General features: G+C 43.9%; 1 protein-coding gene across 2 annotated transcripts in view; it reads left to right on the top strand.

Moving 5' to 3' along the window:
• Positions 1-4367: 4367 nt before the first annotated feature.
• FAXDC2 (fatty acid hydroxylase domain containing 2) overlaps positions 4368-19162 on the top strand; it is a 29417-nt gene continuing 14622 nt past the window's right edge. Inside the window, exon 1 of one of the 2 annotated variants that reach the window (XM_080805078.1) lies at positions 4368-4555. The gene's annotated coding sequence lies outside the window, so the exon portion shown is untranslated. The remainder of the gene's footprint in view (positions 4556-19162) is intronic. The other variant, XM_080805079.1, reaches the window with a different exon arrangement.

Consider the following 19162-nt stretch of genomic DNA (forward strand, 5'->3'; position numbering starts at 1 on the left):
GAGCAGCCTCCACAATCCTTTCTTGGACTTTTGTTTCTTCCTGCAGCACTGGGCCTGGTGTGCATGGAAACAATCAAACAGGAAACACAGCATCTCCATGTCCCCAAACCCACCCCCCCCCCACTGCCCTCCACCCAGAACTGGGTGTTCATTTCTCAGGTTATTGAAGAGAAATGAAAAACACACAGATGGCTTGTACTTCAGGAGGCATTGGAGTGTTTGTTGGAAACAATTGGGGTTCACACTGTACTTATGATACTGCAAAATTAGAACAATTGTATAAATCCCTATTTCTCAAAGGGAGGGAGGCCCCAAACAAATGAGAGGGCAGTTGGAGAAGAAAATATCCAGTAATATAATTTACTGTTTGGGGGGGGGGGAACCTATTGTCTTTGGTCTGCAAACTATAAAAAGGCTTGAACAAATCTTCTCAGCTAGGAGAGTAGAAAGGCTAAATGAACTGAAACACTGGTTGTGAAATGGTTCTCCTTAAGAAGCAGACAGGGTGAAATCCTTGGCCAGATAAGCCTTTCTGTTATTCTGAAATCTAAACACCAAATCTAATGGGATGCATTTCTTAAAGTATCTGTAGGAAGATAAAATTTTATTTTATTTTTAAGATTTTTCATTTATTTACTTGACCGAGATCACAAGTAGGCAGAGGCAGGCAGAGGTGGGGGAGGGGGGGTGGCGGGGGGTGAGCAGAGAGCCCAATGCGGGGCTTGATCCCAGGACCCTGAGATCATGACCTGAGCCGAAGGCAGAGGCTTAACCCACTGAGCCACCCAGGCACCCTAAAATTTTAAAAATATACCGTTGACCCTTGAACAATGCAGGGGTTAGGGTATAACTTTTGACCCCCCCAAAACTTATACATGGATTTTTACCATATGGCACAGTACTACAAATGCATTTTCTCCTCCTTATGAGTTTAACATTTTTTTTTCTAGCTTACTTTATTGTAAGAGTACAGTATGAAAATGGAAAAGAGGGTAAATGCCTCCAGGTTTCTTTCCAATATAACTACCCTCTGAGCTCAAGTCTCAGAAACAGTTTTACCAATTAGAGTGCTGATAATACCTAGATGCCTGTCAACTGATTCCATTGTTAAAAGCCACCAACACAAACCAAGTTTAGCCAAGGTCTGACACTTTGTATAATGCCTTTTATCAGATAATACATTTACCTTTAAATTCAAATGAAGAATGCCCCCAGCTGGCTTTTTTCCTTGGTACAGATGGAGTTAACTTCCTGCTTTTGAAGTGTGTTGTCCTTGCTTTGTTTACATAATAGAAAACCCTTCTTCTGACTCTTGGAAATTATCAAGATCATCAGACTTCCCCTAAATATAAAGCAAATGTCATGTTTCTTGACTAAGCATTTGAGTATTGTTTCAATATTTTGATTTCAGCCTGAAAAAAAAAACCTTTGTTCTTTGATGAAATCAGAAATCAGAGTTCTTTCTTCTCTGGAAATGGACATCAAACCTATTTTATTCATACCTCATTTGATTTTTTCCTGGATTTTCCTTCCCCCTCAGAGTCTACTAACATAACAAAATTAACCCTAACCTTTAAATATCCAAATCTGGGGGCGCCTGGGCAGCTCAGTGGGTTAAAGCCTCTGCCTTCGGCTCAGGTCATGATCCCAGGGTCCTGGACTTGAGCCCCCGCATTGGGCTCTCTGCTCAGTGGGGAGCCTGCTTCCTCCTCTCTCTCTCCCTGCCTGTCTGCCTACTTGTGATCTCTGTCTGTCAAATAAATAAAATCTAAAAATAAATAAATAAATAAATAAATATCCAAATCTGTGAGGGTCCATAAAGATGTTCTAACTAATATATTCCCCCAATTTAACAGAAAGTAACTAAAGTCACCCAGCACCCAGAAACAGGACCGAGATTTGAGTCTTCTGATTTCCCAATTTCCCAGTCCAGTATGAGATTAGGTGTTCATCCAGTGGGCTATAGTTATGGTCCATTTGCTATGTGATGTGTCCTTCGTTGATGCTGGAGAATGCGCTAGAAGCAGATGAGGTTCCTAGACTCATGAAGCTTAATATTTGGTGCCAGGGACTGACAGTAAAACAAGTAAACAAGCATTCAAGTAGAAAATAAAAGGATGACGAGAACTGGTGATAGCTATGATGAAAGAAACTAATGAGGTAAAGTGACAGAATAATTGGATTGAGGGAAGATAGGGGAAACTACTGAGGGGTCAAAGAAGGACAGACTCAGAGAAACCAAGGTCATATAGTTGGTGGGTGGCGGTCTGAACCCAGACCCACTTTCTTCCAGGATCTCTGGACCTCTCCTCAAGAGCACTTCCTTTAAAGGAGAGCACCCAGGAGGAGGATGTTTTAGGTGACCTGGAGATCACAAGAAAGCCCAGCAATTCCTCAAAGACAGGATGGAGAGAAAACCCAGGAGGACCAGAGAGAACGTCTCATTTATGCAGGCTCTGCTGAGGACCTACCGTGTGCCAGAGTTATGCCGTGGAAATACATAAAGCTCCCACTTGAAATGATTATAGAAAAAAAGTGCCTGCTGCTCTAGGGAAGCACTGACCATGTTAGCTAAAAAAAAACTTCAGAAAGAAAAGAACCAAAGGTAGATTAGTGGACAGGATCAGGAAGGAAAATCTGGATGGAAAGTCTATGAGCAGTAACATAGAGGTAGGGATAACAGAAAGTAGAAAAAAAAATTTTTTGCACATAGTAAGTGATCGGTAAATGTTTGCGCATGACAGTGATACTCAGAACATTAGAAAATAGGAAGCAGTGGGGAATAATGTTATATGAAAGGAGCTAGATTAAAACGGGAACTGGATCAGGTAGCAAGGTTTGAGCAGTGCGGGAGACAGGCTTGGTCGTGGGGGAATATATACATTATATAAATATCTGGAATATTGAAAAAAATATTGTTATCTCCAAAGGAGAGAGGAGGGAAAACATGAACAAGTTGTACAAAATGTAATTAATTTGGGATCAAGCATTGCATGTTACCTGAGCCCTTACGTTGTGCCAGGAATTAGGCAAGGAAGGGTAACTAATACATGATCCTTTTTTTGCCAGATAATGACACATCTAGGTAATGGGACAGCATGCAGTCATTAAAAAGAATGTGGTAGCTCTTAAAGGAACTACAGGGAACAATTTCCATGTTTTGTGCTAAGTGAAAATAGCAAGGAGCAGAAGAAGCATATATGGTGTGCTATTTCTTTTTTTTTTTTTTTTTTTTTTTGGTGTGCTATTTCTAAGGAAGGTGGGGAGATATGCATGCTTGTGTTTACACAGACAAACTGGGTATACAAACACTGCTCAAGGTGGGGGTGTCTCAGGAGAATTAGGGGACTGGGGAAGAGTGAAAAAAGACTTTTTACTATATACTCTTTAATCTTTTTGTATTTTATATCAGTTGCACATATTGCCTCTCCAAAAATAATATTTAGAAAATTACAAATAAAACTCAGTTCCTTTTCAAAGGTGTTTACCATTTCATGTTATGGATCCTCTATCCTAATGTTACCTGTTTCAGTTAACAAGCACACTTAACCTCCACAGGTGTACCTTCCCTGCACCTAGATTCACTAGTATAGTTGATGCATCTTTCCTCCTTTGCCTGCCCTCAGCAGCAACAGAAGTAATAAAAAAAGAGAAAATTAGATTCTCTGGTCCATGTAACCTGTTTATCTCCTTGGACTGCCCATCACAGTATCTGATACCTGAACTTATCTTTTTTGTTGTTGTTATCCTATTTTATTTTATTTCTTTTAAAGATTTTATTTATTTGACAGACAGAGATCACAAGTAGGCAGAGAGAGAGGAGGAGGAAGCAGGCTCCCCACTAAGCAGAGAGCCTGATGCGAGGCTCAATCCTAGGACCCTGGGATCATGACCAGAGCCAAAGGCAGAGGCTTTAACCCACTGAGCCACCCAGGCGCCCCCTTTCTTTCTATTTTAAGTTAATCTCCTTGCCCAGATCTTTTATTCTTTATTTACTTATTTATTTAATCTTTGTCCATTTTACTTATTTATTTATTTATTTATTTAAAATTAATCTCTTTGCCCTAGGCAGGCTCCAGGTGCTCCATTTTTTAAAATTTATTTTATTTACTTATTTATTTTTGATAGCCACATCTTTTAATGCACCTGCCTCCTTGAGACAGCAACATCTTCTTAAGCTGAGGAAGATGAAGGAAGTTTTTAAAAAGAAGATTTTAAAAAGCTCGGAGTTTGGCCAAAGGCGCTCCTTCAAGCTCCTGCTTAAGTGCGCATTTCCTCTTGGCTTTAAGGAGATGTCCTTCGACAAGAAGGGCGTTTTTTTGTCTCCAGTCTACGCGGACCCAAACTTTTTCTCTCGTCACGTGCCCGGCCCGAGCCAGTCGGCTGCTCCGTAACTCGATCACTGTGACCGGCCTCCCCGAGCCACCGAGGAGCCGCGAGGGTGGGCAGCCGCGCAGTGACAGCAGCCGCCTAGGTAGGGGCCGAGGAGAAGGGGAGGCGAGCGTGGGCTGTGGACCGGGACCTCGGAGGAGCTGGGACACGGGCGACGGCGGAGGTGAGCGGGAACTGCCGGGGAGGGAGCTGTTCGCCACCGTCTGGGCGCTTCCGAGTTCCCTTAAAGAAAGATAAAGTGCGTTCTTCTCCCCTCTGCTCCCTCTCTGTCCTCCCCCACGTACAAAACAGGTGAGATTTGCCTCTGATCGTTGATCTGGGCCGTCTTCTTGCTGCCCAGAGCCCCCGACAAGGCCCTTGTTGATGTCTGCAGACTCTGCCTTTGTGCCATCCCCTCCTCTGTCCTCTTGTCCGGCTAGCACCTGACAGTCCCTCCTGTCAGATGGGCAGGGTTTGGCTTCACAACCCTGTGAATAAAGGGCAAACTCTCAAGTCAGAACTCCGAAGAGGAAAAGCCAACTGCAAGTCTGTCGGGAAGCCACAAACTGCTTCTCTGACCTGTGGGATCACCTGGAAGGCACATAGCCAATTTTAACGGTCTTAAAACAAGATCACACTGGGCTCCTTGTTCAGCGGGGAACCTGCCTCTCCCTCTGCCTACTGATCCTCCTGCTTGTGCTCTCTCTTGTCTGACAAATAAATAAAATCTTAAAAAAAAAAAAAAGCTAATTGATAAAATTACATATTGTTTGGGGCGCCTGGGTGGCTCAGTGAGTTAAGCCTCTGCCTTCGGCTCAGGTCATGATTTCAGGGTCCTGGGATCGAGCCCCACATCGGGCTCTCTGCTCAGCAGGGAGCCTGCTTCCCCCTCTCTCTCTGCCTCTCTGCCTACTTGCGGTTTCTGTCTGTCAAATAAATAAATAAAATCTTAAAAAAAAAACAAAACACAAGATCAAGGTGTAGGCTGGACATGGGCAACTGTGTCCAAGCTGTCTTGTCGCCACATACAAAGATATATCAGCGGTCTCAGAATTACTGGCTGTTCTGTAGATCCCGGGAAGGACTCCCACAAAGCTTCCTGGGTGAGAGGACGCAGTCCGTGTGCGTCGATGGGGATGAACGATAAGGCTGGTAGTTTCCAGGGGCTCATACGGGCCCTTTGGGGCTTCAGGCAAGCAAGACAGGATACAGACTGCGCTTTGCTTCAGCTCCATGCACAGTTCCAACTACGTCTTCTGCGTAGAGAGATCATGATTCTGAAATCCATTTGATAAAACAGAAAAGCTCTGAACATCAGCCTCTGGCCATGGAAAGAAAAGGCCTTAGTCCCAGGGAAAGGTGCTGATACCTTGAAAGCAAATATTGGACACCTTCTGAGGGCAAATCACAGTGCTTTTTTTTTTTTTTAATATTTTGTTTATTTATTTGACAGAGATCACAAGTAGGCAGAGAGAGAGAGGAGGAAGCAGTCTCCCTGCTAAGCAGAGAGCCCTATGCGGGGCTCGATCCCAAGCCCCCGAGATCATGACCTGAGCTGAAGGCAGAGCCTTTAACTCACTGAGCCACCCAGGCACCCCAACACAGTGCTTTTTATTCAGTTCTCCTTCTTTCCTTTATTCAGCAGATACTGAGTGTCTGCCACATGGCAGGCTTGTGGACCTCACGGTAAACAAACAGGCAGGTTCATTTTCACAGGGACAGGCCGTTCTTAAATGATACACATACCCCGTAGAAAAGGCAGGGAAGGGAACGTTGGTAGAACAATCCTGAGTCTTTTGGCTCGGAGTCTCACCTTCCTTTCTGGCATTTCGTCTTCTGGAGTGAGAATCTTTTCATCTACAAAAGCCTCACTTTGTGCTTAGACCTAGGTCACAGCAGCTCCTCAGAATCTTCCTCACCACAGGCTTTAAGCTGGGCAACTACATTTCCGGTCAGTGTCCTCACCCCTAGAGACAGCCCGCTCAGCTTTTTCCAAGACGATGAACAGCCTGAGAGCAGAGTCTGGGGTGGTGGGAGTTCTCCTCCTCCTGTCGGTCGCCCTCTCCCGCTGTCATTTCCCACTTACGAAAGAGAATTTGTGCTCTTCCAAACACACACTCAGCGCCCAGGGAAGTCTTGGGAAGCCTGGATTTTCCCAGAAACTGTGTGCAGTTTGGAATAAGTCAGTTCTGCTAATTGAGGCTAATCTTTGCTTATAAAGTAGAAGAGGTGGATTAGATAATCAACGAGGGCTCATTTGTCCTTTTTTCTCCTTAGAAAGTAAATAATTCTAATAATTTCACAGTATGTTTACAAAGAAACAGTACATAGTCATGTAAAGATGGTATATCTTACACCTATAAAATGGGAACCCTCGTCAACCACGCAGAATATTCAGGGACCTAGAATCTGAAAGAGGGACACCTGGGTGGCTCAGTCTGTTAGGTGTCTGCCTGTGGCTTAGGTCATGATCCCAGGGTCCTGGGATAGAGTCCCGCATGGCTCCCTGCTCAGCAGGGACCCTGTTTCTCCCTTTGCCTGCCTCCCCCTGCTTGTGCTCTCTCTCTCTCTCTCTCTCTCTCTGACAAATAAATAAATAAAAGCTTTAAAAAAAATCTGAAAGTGTCAGGCTGCAGAAAAAACTTAAAGTCTCTACACCCCCACCCTCACCCTATTCCTCTGTTCTGTCTCTTGTCTGTATTCAGATTCTCAAGGCCATGAACATCAGCTTTAGCCTCACTGTATCATTTTCCTAGACCGAGAATTCTGCAATAAATAGCTTGTATAGTCAGAATCAAAAGAACCATACTTAAAAAGTATCTAATTTGGATAATCTGCTTTCAAAAGAACCATACTTTAAAAGTATCTAATTTGGATAATCTCACAATATGTATCAAATTCCCTTTAAAGGGGAATCAGTTCATTGTTACGAAGTATTAGAATATTTTTCTTTGGTACCTTTCTTTCTTTCTCTTCCCTAAATGCATTCCCATCCTATGCAATTTCATATTCTCCTCCTACATACTTTATCACTTGAAAAATCATAGCTATACAGTATTACTTTATTAAATAGGGTAAGAAGCATCTCCTATTCATCTTTGTATCTATCCCCTATAGCTACCTTTGTATCTTGCATACAGTAAAGGTTTCTTGAAAGAATTATTACTATTTTAGAGAAAACATGTTCTGTTTTCCCTCTGGTATTAAAACACAGGCACTTGTGCTCACAGTATCTAATCCATTATTCATGGCTGATAGAGGCTGATCTCATTCCTTTGTGTTCCTTTACAACCCTGATGCCCACCCTGCATGCACAACATCAGCACATTCTACACTTTTTGCAGACTCAGTTGGTATAATAAGCACTGAAATCAAGTTCTGCCACTAAATAGCCATGTAATTTGAAGCTGAACACTGAACCTTTCTATGCCCCCATGTCTTCCAATGGAAAACGGTAGCATCTGACTTGAAGGGCTCTGAGATCATGTCTAGTTGTTAGATGGGAGACTTTAGAAAGGTAAAGGAAAAGGTCAGAGAGAGAAAGCACAATAAAAATGGAGTGATTATAGCACCTGAACATATTAAATATTAATAATTGTCATTGGCTTTATTTGCCAAAATCTCTAACTTGAGCATTCCCACGGGCAGTCAATGTTAAGGAACTTCTGTGGTTGAAGACACATCTGCCTACCATGTTTGGGGACTTTCCTAGAACCTTCCTACAGACTCTGTCCACTTAAAACTGAAAACACATCTGCCAGCAGGTAGAGAGGCACAGAAAACAAGCTGCTTTGACATAAAATATTCAGCAGAATACAGGGTTGTGCAGCTTAGAGGAGTCAGCCACCTATGTAAATATCTTGGGAGATAGTATGTGGGCGTATTAGCTTAGCCAAAGAACACATATTGGGAAATGCTTCTTTGCCTGCACTGAGATCAGATGTGGACAGAAAAATGTTGGGACTCCTGCAGCCAAAGAGGCCTTCCCAGCACCAGAAGATAAACAGTCACCTTTCCTTTGGCCAGAAGGTTTACCCAGAGCCGAGGGTTCCCAGGTAGAACTTAGATATTGGCCTCTCATCACTCAGTCCAGTGGCACTCAGTTTCCATCCCCTGGACACAGTGGGCGTCAGCACTCTGCCTTCTTTTTTTGTTTGGTTGGTTTGGTTTGTTTTTTGTTTTGTTTTTTTTTAGACTGTATTTATTTATTTGAGAGAGAGAGAGAGAGTACACACATGAGTGGAGAGAGGAGTAGAGGGAGAGGGAGAAGCAGAGTCTCTGCTGAGCAGGGAGCCTGATGAAGGGCTCGATCCCAGGACCCTAGGATCATGACCTGAGCGGGAGGCAGACACTTATCCGACTGAGCCACCCAGGTGCCCCAGGACTCTCTCTGCCTTTGGAATCCAGAAGAGCTGCCTCCTTCCAGGGTCAAGGTCTCATGGTACAGACAATCATCCTCATCTCTCTTAGTTCTTGTTTTTAATTTTAATATCTGGTTCTGTTTATATATACTTTAGACCCAGTCTCCATCTCAAAAGAGTTTGGGGCGCCTGGGTGGCTCAGTGGGTTAGGCCTCTGCCTTCGGCTCGGGTCATGATCTCAGGGTCCTGGGATCGAGTCCCGCATTGGGCTCTCTGCTCTGCGGGGAGCCTGCTTCCTCCTCTCTCTCTCTCTGCCTGCCTCTCTGCCTACTTGTGATCTCTGTCTGTCAAATAAATAAATAAAAAGAGTTTGAACTAGCTTCCAATAAAGGATATATACAATAGAACAGCTGCAAATAGGCAAAAACAGATCAGAAACCATCCGGCACAAATAAATACCTTTCGTACTGTTCCAAATTGTGATCTGTAGAAAAAAGAACCAGAAGCTTTACTGCTATTGCTCTTCTTCGGGACCATGTAAAGTGGTTAACCTCTCTCCTGACCCCCTCTGCCTCCCCCTCCCTGTCACCGCAAAAAAAGGAGAAGAAAAAACAAGGCACTGTTTTTTGTTGTTGTTTTTTTTAATGTTATGTTAGTCACCATACAGTATATTAGTTTTTGATGTAGTGTTCTATGATTCATTGTTTGCATACAACACCCAGTGCTCCATGCAATACATGCCCTCCTTAATACCCATCACTGGGACCTCCCATCCCCCTACCCCCTTCCCCTCTGAAACCCTCAGTTTGTTTCCTAGAGTCCACAGTCTTTTGTGGTTTGTCTCCCCCTCTGATTTCCTCCCCGCCTTCATTGTCCCCTTCCTTCTCCTAATGTCCTCTATGCTATTCCTTATGTTCCACATGGAAGTGAAACCATATGATAATTGTCTCTCTCTGCTTGACTCCATCAGAGTTACCTTTAATAATCTAATGAAAGTATGGACCTTTCTATCCTGAAGAATGAACATGGAAAAAATTGGCCTATACTTTCAGGGGAAACAGACTTCTCAAAGGAATTGAAATTAATCTGATTTTTGAGAAAGGGAAAGCTAATTAAAGAGAGAGCTGATTACTCTACAAAGCTTCAATAAAATGTTTCCAACAAATGGGCATTGAATTTATTTTAAAAACTTTTAACAGTTCTGTAATTTTCTGAATAGGTAAAAACGTACTCATGGTACCAAATTCAAAAGGCAGGAAACAGCATATAGTAAAAAGACAGCCTTCCTTCTACCCTGTCCCCCAGTGACCTGGTTCACCTCACCAAAAGCCACCATTGAAAACAGTTTCTTAGATACTCTTCCAGCAGTAGTCTAATACTCTATGTATTATCCCATGCACACTTAAACACACACAAATATTCCATGCATTGTTTTTTTTCCCACTTAATACTTCTGGAGAGTACATACAAAGTTGCCTTATTCCTTTACTGGATGAAAATTGTTTCACCATTGGATGCAATATAATTTACTTAACCAGCTGCTCTTGATGGCCATTTAACTTGTTTCTAATCTTTAGCCATTAAAAACTGTCACATTGAACATCTTTATACATACATCATTTTTTATATAGGACTGTATAATCGAAAAAAAATCCCCCAAAGTGTATTTGAGCATTAAATTTAACTCTGAGCTTAACCAGCAGCCAAAGCAAAAAGGCACACGTGGAGGGACCAAAATGGATCGCCTCAGTTTTGTTTTGCATGTTACAAAAAAGCATACTACTTCTTCCGAAGAGGAGAACTGTACACTAATTTCTATGTAGAATTTAGCATCTGTATATTCATACAAAGTACATGCTTCCTTTGGAGAATGAAATAATGGAGTAGGGAATACCTTCAGTGGCAGTATTGATACTCATGTTCATACATCTATGTTGATTTTTTTAAGGTTTTTTTTAAGGTTTTATTTATTTGAGAGAAAGAGTGTGAGCGAGAGAGAGCATGAGCAGAGGGGAGAGAGAGGGAGAAGCAGGCTCCCCGCTGAGCAAGGAAACCGATGCAGGGCTTAGTCCCAGGACCCTGGGATCAAGACCTGAGCTGAAGGCAGATGACGAACCGACTGAGCCACCCAGGTGCTCCTATTTTTTTTTTTTTAAGTTTTTATTTAAATTCCATTCAGTTAAAACAAAAAACAAATAAGTTCCAGTTAGTTAACATACAGGGTGATATTAGGTCAGGTGTACTGTGTACTGATTCAGCACATCATACAACACGTGCCCTCCTTCATGCCCATCACCTGTTACACCCATGCCCCTCCTCCTCTACCCAGCTCGTTCTTGATAGCTAAGGGTCTGTTTCTTGGTTTACCCTCCCTCTCTATTTTTTCTCCCTGTGTTCATTTGTTTTGTTCTTTACATTCCACGTACTAGTGAAATATGGTATTTGTCTTTCTCTGATTTATTTCACTTAGCATTATACTCTCTAGCTCCATCCACATTGTTGCAAATGGCAAGATTTCACTCTTTTTGATGGCTAAGTAATATTCCACTGTGTACACTTGTGTGTGTGTGTGTGTACATACGTGTATATATATAAAGTTTATCTATTCCATATATATATAATATATATATTCCGTACATACACACACACCCCACATCTTTATCCATTCATTAATCGATAGATGCTTGGGCTGTTTCCATAATTTGGCTATTGGAAATAGCGCTGCTGTAAACATCGGGGTACATGTACCCCTTTGAATTAGTGTTTTTGTGTTCTTTGGGTAAATACCTAGTAGTGTGATTGCTGGATCATTGGGTAGATCTATTTTTAACTTCTTTTCCTTTTTTTAAGATTTTATTTGTTTATTTGAGAGAGAGAACGAGCAGTGGGAAGGGCCAGAGGTGGGAAGAGAGAGAGAGAGTAGCAAACTCCCTACTGAGAGCAGGAAGCCTGATCCAGGGCTCAATCCCAGGACCCAGAGATCATGACCTAATCCAAAGGTAGATGCTTAACTGACTGAGCCCCCCAGACACCCCTATTTTTAACTTTTTGAGGAACCTCCATACTGTTCCCCACAGTGGGTGCACCAGTTTGTGTTCCCACCAACAGTGCAAGAGAGCTCCTCTTTGACCACATCCTGCCAACACCTGTTGTTTCTTGTACTGTTGATTTTAGCCATTCTGACAGGTGTGAGGTGATCTCTCAATGTAGTTTTGACTTGCATTTCCCTGATAATGAATGATGTTGAACATCTTTTCATGTGTCTGTTGGCCACCTGGATGTCTTCTTTAGAGAAGTGTCTATCCATGTTTTCTGCCCATTTTTAATTGGATTATTCATTTTGGGGCATTGAGTTTGGTAATTTATGTATTTCGGATACTGACCCTTTATCGGATATGTCCTTTGCAAATATCTTCTCCCATTCCCTAGGTTGCTTTTTAGCTTTGTTGATGTTTCCTTGGCTGTGACAGAAGCTTCTTATTTTGCTATAGCCCCAGTAGTTTATTTTTGCTTTTGTTTCTCTGGCCTCAGGAGACCTATCTAGAAAAAAGTTGCTACAGCCGATATCTAAGAAATTACTGCCTATGTTTTCTTCAAGGGGTTTTATGGTTTCATGTCTCAAACTTAGGTCTTTAATCCATTTCGAGTTTATTTTTGTGTGTGGTGTAAGACAGTGGTCAAGTTTCATTCTTTTGCATGTAGCTGTCTAGTTTTCCCAACATAGTTGACAAGATAGTCTTTTTTCCCGTTGGATATTCTTTCTTGCTTTGTTAAGATTAATTGACCATATAATTGTGGGTTCATTTCTGGGTTTTCTGTTCTGTTCCATTGATCTATGTGTCTGTTTTTGTGACATCTTGTTTTGTTTTGTTTTTAAAGTATGATGTAGGCGTGCCTGGGTGGCTCAGTCGGTTGAGTGTCTGCCTTCGGCTCAGGTCATGATCCCAGGTTCCTGAGATAGAGCCCCACATCAGGATTCCTGCTCACTGGGGAGTCTGCTTCTCCCTCTCCCACTGCCTCTCCCTGCCCCCCCCCACTTGTGCTTTCTCTCAAATAAATAAAATCTTTTTTAAAAAAAGATTTTAAAAGTATGATCTAGGGGCACCTGGGTGGCTCAGTGGGTTAAGCCTCTGCCTTCAACTCAGGTCATGATCTCAGGGTCCTGGGATCAAGCCAGGCATCTGGCTCTCTGCTCAGTAGGGAGCCTGCTTCCCCCCACCCTTTCTGCCTGCCTCTCTGCCTACTTGTGATCTCTGTCTGTCAAAGAAATAAATAAAATCTTAAAAAAAAAAAAGTATGATCTAACTAAAACCCAGCATTCCTTGAATAAACTAAAATGAAATCAAGGAGGAAAAGCTTCAGTTTTGAGGTTGGAGATCATGTGTCTGAGTGCAGAGAAAACCTGAGCATTGTCCTCCTCTAAAGACTTCTTGGGTATGCCGGATCTCCTGCCCTGCTCAGTATTTTCTTAGCTCCGGCGCGGACTTCTAGCCTAGTACTTTCCATACAGATTTTGGAATGATGGGTTTATGTAAATGAGGGTTTCTCATTTATCGTTGCATCTCCAGGGTTCCTTGCACAAAGTAAGTTCTTCATAAATGTTCCTGAAAGGAACAGATGAGTTTCTAAAGATCAGAGACCATGTCCCATTAGCTTCTCGACCTCTTGGCAAAGATAATAGGTGATGCTAAGTGGGGGAAAAGCTAGGATGAGGCTCTGGCTTATAAGTGAAGCTCCCACAGCAGAGCAGTCCTGGAAGCTTATCAAATAAACCCCCAATCCTTCTGTTTCCTTCCCCAGAAGGGATGGTTATCTCAACAGGGTCAACAGAGCCTTTCACAGTTCCCAGCAAGAACTGAGGATGGAAATCCAAGGTGATAGAAAAGTTCTGCCCGTCTACAAATGACTTGTACACATTGAGAGTCTCGGCTCAAGGTGCTTCCTTTGACGCTTGGTTCCTTATCATTAAGACACTTGACCGGCTCAGCCCCAAAGGTCCTAGAACCACTACCTTCCTCATGCTGAAAGCTCTGTGCTTTTCAGAATTCCAAGCAGCAAGCTGCCAGATTGAAAAATGACCCTGGCTTGTCCAAGAATCTATCCCCATGTAAAGGGTGACTTCTTGGAACGGGCCCCTAACCATATGCAGGATGTGGAGCAAACTTGGAATCAGGCCATCAGGAGCAGCTTAAGACAGGGCAGACAGAGAAAATTGTTATTTAAGGGAGAGTTTTTGGAAATGCTTTAACACCTGGATTATTAAGTAACATATGCTGTCCAAGATGGGGTGCAGGGGTGTTCACTGCAGTTGGGGCTGACTTCCTGTCCTGGAGTGCCTGCTCAACTATCCTTTTGGAAGCCTTGGGTGGTGAGGAATATGACTGCAGAGCACCCATGAGCACGCAAGCAAGCAAAGGACTCCTGGCTGACATCCCGGGTCAGACAAGAGAAAATGCTGGTGGCTTTGCTCCAGTCCATTGCTTCTCTTCCATCGCTTTCCATGAGAACTCGCAGTGAGGCAGAGTTCACACCTACAGGCCTGCTAACAGGCTCTCCTCTATCATCTGGAACAGAGGGAGCTGGAAGAAGGAGCAGGGGTGGCAAAGAAGCTGGCCTCCAGTGGTGGGGCCAAAGAGTGGCTGAAACTCTTTCTCCTGCCTCTAGGTGGGGATTGGGCTGACACCACACTACACCCTCTGGTTCCTTTCCTTAAATCAGATGCTGTCTCCCTGACTGGATAGCAGATGTCCCAGTATTCCTGCCTGACAGCTTCTCCTCTGAGCTGACCGCATCCCTCCTGCATACTGTTGTCCCAGTGAGATGGTGAGGAGCTTGCATGTCACCTCCTCCTGCTGTCCTCACTCCTCAGACCCTGGAAGGCCCTTCATAGGTCACTGCTGTCTTTCTCCAGCCTAAGTAATCTACAAGAAATGTGGATCAAAGAGAAGAAGTATTTCCTAAGGTCATAGTTGGTCATCATGCACCTAGAATAAAACAAGCGAGAACAATCAAACTCAAAAGAATAAAATATCCTTAGAGATACTGAAAGCCGGGCTCTGATCCTGGCTGTGCTATCTACGAACTCTGGGAGGTCGTCAGCCCTCCTTTATTGAGTTTCCTCCATCCTTGTCACAGAGCAGGACCAGATGATCTGTAATGCTTCTCTTCAGCCAGCTTAGGACACCCTTCCGCAGGGACAATAAACAGTGTTGGTGAGGATCTAAGATTAGAGCCCTCATACATTGCTGCTGGAAATGTAGAATGGTGCAGCCACTTTACATTCCTGAAAAGGTTCAGTGTCGTGACTGTAGGGCCCCGCATGTCCACCCCTAGGCATGTATCCAGGTGAAATAAAAACATGTCCTTGCAAAAGCTTGTGCATGAGTTACCATGAGAGCTACAGAGTGGCAGCAGCCCAGATGTCTACCCAAAGATGAATGGATAAGTAAAATATGATACATCCACGTAACAGAATGTTACTTGGCAATTAAAAAATGAGGTAGTGATCCATGCTATAACACAGATGACCCCTGAAGACATGCTCAGTGAAAGGAGCCGCTCACAAAGGGCCACATAGCGTATGATTCCATTTATCTGAAATGTCCAGAATAGGCAAATCCAGAGAGACAGAGAGTGGATCGCTGGAGGCTTAGGGCTAGAGTCAGGACGGAAGGAGAAAGGAATTGGAAATTGATGAGTAAAGGGTGCAGGGTTTCCCTTTGGGACAATGAAAATGTTCTAACATGAATCATGGTGATGAGTGCACTATTCTATGAACATACTAAAAGCTGAATGAATGCACATTTTCAATGGGTAAATCATATGGTATGTGAATTGTGTATCAATAAAGACATATATTTAGGATTTTATTTATTCCTTTGGGAGACAGAGAGAACACAAGTGGTGGGAGAGGCAGAGGGAGAGGAAGAACCAGACTCCCCACTGAGCTGGGAGCCCAACGTGGGGCTCCATCCCAGGACCTTGAGATCATGACCTAACCTGAAGGCAGATGCTTAACTATCTGAGCCACCCAGGAGACCCAAGACATTTTTTTTTTTTTTAAAGATATTGTCAGAGAGAGCACAAGCAAGGAGAGCAACAGGTAGAGGGAAAAGCAGGTTCCCCACAAGCAAGGAGCCCAGTGTGGGGGTCGATCCCAGGACCCTGGGATCGTGACCCCAGCAGAAGGCAGATAGTTAACTGAGCCACTCAGGCGCCCTATGTTATCTTTTAAAATTTAAATGCCTTTCTTGAGGTACACCCTGGTGGCTCAGTGTGTTAAGCATCTGCCTTCTGCTGGGGTCATGATCCCAAGGTCCTAGGATCGAGCCCCACATAGGGCTCCCTGTTCAGCGTGGAGCCTGGTTGTCCCTCTCCCTCCGCTGCTCCCCTGCTGGTGCTCTGTCAAATAAATAATATCTTTGAAAAAAATGAGAACAAATACAATTTTGTTTTTTATTTTTTTTAGAGGTTTTTATTTATTTCTCAGAGAGAGAGAGAGAGAGAGAGAGAGAGAGCACATGTAGGCAGAGGGAAAGGGAGAAGCAGGCTCTCCACTGAGCAGGGAGCCCAACATGGGACTTGATCCAGGACCCTGGGATCATGACCTGAGCTGAAGGCAGCCACTTAACTGACGGAGCCACCCAGGCGCCCCTAAATACAATTCTAAAGTCCCCTCAGCCTTACCAGCAGAGCATGTGATCCAACTGTTGGATTGTTGCCATGCTGGTGGGTGAGAAATAATTTCTCATTGTAGTTTTATGTTTTTAAATGTTTTGTTTATTTGAGAGAGAGAGAGAGAGAGAATGAGGAGAGGAGCAGAGGGGGAGGGAGAGGGACAAGCAGACTCTGCACTGAGTGAGGAGCCTGATGCCGGGCTCAGTCCCATGACCCTGAGATGATGACCTGAGCCAAAACCAAGAGTTCCCCACTCAGCTGACTACGCCACCTACGCGTCCCCTCTCATTGTAGTTTTAACTCACATTTCTCTTATAGAGGAGGTTCAGCATCTGTTCAGTTCAAAGTGCATTTACATTGATTTCCTTTTATCATATGTTACATTCCTATATATGTCTATTTCTGGACTTTCTCATGCATTATATATGTCTGCCTTTTCATGTGCTAGCACCACACTTACTAGAGCTTTGCAATAAGACAGGTGGTGAGATACTCAACAAAATCAAGCTGGCTGGCAACTCAGGGCAAGCACCATCCCCAGCCACCCAACTACCAAATCCAGCCACTGTCCCAGGCTGCCACTTTCCTGGAGAAACCATGGCGTTGTTTCAGATACGGAGAAACGCTTTAAGTTTGTTGCAAAAACACTTAAGAGGAATGCCAGGAAGCTACTGGAAAAGGCCAAGATTAAAAAGGGCATTCAGAAGGGCACAAACAAGTTGCAAGAATGCATACCAAAGACACAAACCATCAGAAAACCAAAGCAATTTTTAAAAAAAAGTAATTAATTTCTTGAGGTTAAGGCCTAAAGGTGATGCCATGGCAGCCTGGGAGCAAACTGCAGTGACAATGAGCAAAAGCAAATCCGTGGCAGGTGTCATCCTAGCTATGGGTGCCGCACTGAGGAGTATGAATGCGTACAAAAAATGTCTGCCTGGAAGGATAAAATAGCATAGATCTTTTGAGAGAGAATAAGATAGAGAGATCACTCACATTCACATAACTTATTGCAGTATTTTGTGATAACTGTTCTATTTTATTGTTACTAACCTCTTATTGTGCCTAACTCACCAATTAAGCTTTATTATAGGTAGATATATGCATAGGAAAAAGCATAGTACATGAATGGTTCAGTGCCACCTACAGCTTCAGGCACCCACTGAGGGTCTTGGAATGTATCCCCCACAATTAGGAGGGGACTACTGCATCCAAAAATAGTGAGGATTTTACCTTTCTCTTCCCAATTCCTTACCTTTGCTTATTTTCTCTTGTTTAATTGTGTTGAGGAATGCCCATTGAATGTTAAAAGGAGTGCTGATGGTGAACATAATTCTTTCGTTCAGGACTTTAATAGGCCTGTGCTATCTTGAATTTGGCTCCAGCTCCACCCCCGGTTCCTCTCTACTCCCATCCTGAGGCCTTTCCTGCCATTCTCTTCTCAGTTGCTGGACTTCAGCCTGTATTGCTAGGCTTGCTTCCAACTGGACTATGAGCAACTCGAAGGCGGTGTCCTTGCCGTGGTTTTCCCAGTGTGCTCTGCAGTACCCATGCAAGGCCATGGGGCCTGGTACAGAGTAGGTCCCAGTGGTTGTTTGATTAAATTTGTTTGATTAAATTAAGTGGGTTGGATTTCATGTCGTTGGTATCTCCCAACTTGGGTCGGCTTAGGGAAGTTCCGTTCTGTAGCAGTGCAAACTTCTAGCTTCTGCTTTCTGCCAAGAAGAAGGGATGGGAGTCGGGACTGGGTGAGAAGACATTTGCCAGAGCCAGCCTGTGCCCCATAGACCTCAGGTGATGGCCATTCCCTTTACCAACCCACAGCCCATAGCTTATGTAGCCAGAGTTGACAGTGAAGTCTCCCAGAACCATGTCAGGAACAAGTCCAAAATGCAGTTTCCTAGCCTCTGCCCTAAGAGACTGATTTGGAGCGTAGCCTGGAAATCCAGGTTTCGACCAATCCCCAGGTGACCGATGTAGGGGTTCCCGAGGTCCATCTGGGCCAACACTGGCCCAACGAACCAGATCTTCTGATTCATCCACTCAGTGTATATGGGCTATACATGTCCTGTGCAAAGGCCCCAGGAAGGGCACACCAGAGTGTCCATCCTCATGGCAGTTACAGTCCCCCAGCAGAGATCACACAACTGGGGACCCTGTTGTTATTCTCATTTTATGGCAAAGGAAATCGAGGCTCAGAGAGGACATTTTGACTAAGGTCATAAAACCAGTAAGTGACAGACCCATTGATGATAGAACCTTGAAAAAGGTGTCAGATTTCCAGACTCACTGTCTAATGATTCCCACAGGTAAATACACCGTTCATTCGAATCCTGTTGAACAGGTTACAAAATGCTTCCATTTCAGTCAGTGTTACAAAAACAGCCCCTGTGTGTGGTAGCCTGAGTTCACAGAGGTTACACCAGCTGTCCATGCAGATCATGGGCCAAGCCCTGGCTTCAGTCCAGGTGCCTTGGGGCTGTAGGCCATCAGCAGTTAGGGTGCCGTGGAGGTACAGAGGAAAGATTTCTCCTGAATGAGACAGGGTTGTGCTGAGTCAGGGAGTAAAGCTATTCCAGAGGAGAATTTGTCACAGCTCCTCCTGTAGAGAACCCTTTCCTTGCCGATGGAGTCCCCCACTGCCGACTCTGACTCGTGTTACCTGTGCCCACACCAATTTCATCTCCGGACGTGGGAGCCCAGACAGAGGTTGTCTAACTCCCCAGATGATTTTAGTCAGTAGCCAGCTTTAAAAA

The sequence above is a fragment of the Martes martes genome, assembly GCF_963455335.1.
Source record: "Martes martes genome assembly, chromosome: 5".
NCBI lineage: Eukaryota > Metazoa > Chordata > Mammalia > Carnivora > Mustelidae > Martes > Martes martes.